A 2,057-nucleotide genomic window follows, 5' to 3' on the forward strand; every position below is an offset into this window, starting at 1 on the left:
GTACATTGTCAGCTGCTCGGCCGCCACGGTCGAGGAATTGTATAGGGACGGAAACCTAAAATGTATATTTTGCCATTAGAGTGGCTTGAATTATTTGTAACTCTTGGAATTTGTTGTAACTAAATCGTCTAAACCCTGTTTTGAGTTTCCATGTGTTAAACTGTCATTTTTAATGAAAATAGCCTGTTTGTGACCAAAATCTTTTATTCCTAATCTGTTGATGACATTGAATTCACATTTTGTCTAAATGACTTGATTAGCAAGTTTTGCACTATTTTAAACACAGTGTAACGGTCTTGGTTATCCAGGGCGTTACATCCTCTTAGATTCATATTAATCTTGAAGGTTTACACTTGATCACAAAGGATTACAAGTGGATTTCTATGTGTAAAAGACAATATATTATGACAGAATCACTGCTAAGTACCAAACCAAGCTGCCTAGTATATTCCTGGTGCTGGTCGGTAGGCTATTTTTGTAGAGTCCAAGAACTTTACTTAGCTAAGTTAGATAGTAGTATAATAGTAATAATAGTATTATCTTTATGACTGTGGATTTTTGGTTCAGACCAGGATTTAATTGGACACTCATAGTAACACTTGTAGATTTTCTAAGTTTAACCTATAGTTTAAGAATATTAATTTTAACATAAGGTTTGATTAATATGACTGATATTGATGGTGATATTTATTATATTATAAGGTTTAGATAGACCCAATAAGATAGTAACACTTGTCATATGTATGATTATTAAGAAATTATTATTTTAATGATAAAATAAGAAAAATATAAGACTTAGTCTTTACCAAAATCTGATAGGAGCATGATATTTGTCATAATTTTATTTATTTGTGGATTAGGATGTAAATAGATTTTTCGTAACTTTAGGGCACTGTAACTTCCGACCTGTTTTTGACCCAGTTATGTTATGAATTTAGAAAAATAGTATTTCTAGAAAGTTGTAGATAATTTAATTATCTTTCTAACAGTATAAATAGAGTCCAAATTGGAGTTCTACAACTCTAGATATGTTGATTTTACTGAAAGGGGAGTCTAGAGTTACGAGATTTAGGGAGTTAGAAGTTAGGATTCTATTTGTTTTTATTATTTTAAAAATCAAGCTTTGAATCCTTAAATTTCTTTGAAAAATTTGACCAATTCCTAAGCCTTTGGCTGAAGGATATTCAAATATTTTCAATTAAATTTATTATTTTTATTCAAAGCCAAAAAAAAGATTTTTATTCCTAGAACTCTATAAATAGGACCTAGCACCAAGCATTTTTCATTCATTCATCAAGCTAAGTTCAGAGGCTGCAAGTTGCTAGGTTATTGTGAGAGTGTAAACACTTGGGTTGGGGATTATAAGCTTAATCATTTTTAAGCTTACCAAACACTTGGGAAGTAAGGTTTATAATACATTTCGGTTCAAGGTTTAGATTGGTCATAAAGCATTCAAGGTATTCCAAAACTCTAGTTCATTTGGTATTATTTTCTTCAAGTTCTTATAGTTTTCTACTCAGCCCCTAACTTTATTCTTTATTCTTGGATAGGAAATCTAAGTTCTTGAGCATAAGGTTTTTGGTAAGTATATTTTGATAGCATAGTTCCTTCATCACTTTCATCCCCTTTTCTTCAATATACTCATCCTATTATAAATGGTTTTTAGGAGTGTTCCAAGGTCCCAAATCAGTTCTCATATCCCGATTATTTTGGTAAGGAAAATATGATAGGATTTATGTGCTATATGATTTTATATGTTATCTTATGAATGTGTGTTATGAAAAATGCTATGTTAAGTATGCTTGTAGACTTGGGCATATGACCTATACAACTAACAAGCCCCAAATAGATTATGGGCATATGATTTGCTTAGCTAGCAAGACCCCACTAATCTAATGGGCATATGACTTGTTTAGTTTATGGGACCCCAAGTAATAATGGCCATTATAATGTTATAGTATGTTTTATGTTTCATTATGAATTTTTATGTATATGGTTATATGTTAGATTTTTCCTTGCTGGGAATTAGGCTCATTCCTTTTATGTTTATATGTGCA

At 31.0% G+C, this 2,057-nt stretch overlaps 1 long non-coding RNA gene across 1 annotated transcript; it reads left to right on the plus strand.

The window, feature by feature from the left end:
* Nucleotides 1-926: 926 nt before the first annotated feature.
* Nucleotides 927-1,716, plus strand: LOC133783873 (uncharacterized). Its single transcript, XR_009870999.1, has 3 exons — nt 927-1,457; nt 1,551-1,581; nt 1,667-1,716. It is a non-coding gene; the product is annotated as an uncharacterized LOC133783873 (long non-coding RNA).
* The last annotated feature ends 341 nt before the right edge of the window (nt 1,717-2,057 follow it).

The sequence above is a fragment of the Humulus lupulus genome, chromosome 6, assembly GCF_963169125.1.
Source record: "Humulus lupulus chromosome 6, drHumLupu1.1, whole genome shotgun sequence".
In the NCBI taxonomy this organism is placed as follows: Eukaryota; Viridiplantae; Streptophyta; class Magnoliopsida; order Rosales; family Cannabaceae; genus Humulus; species Humulus lupulus.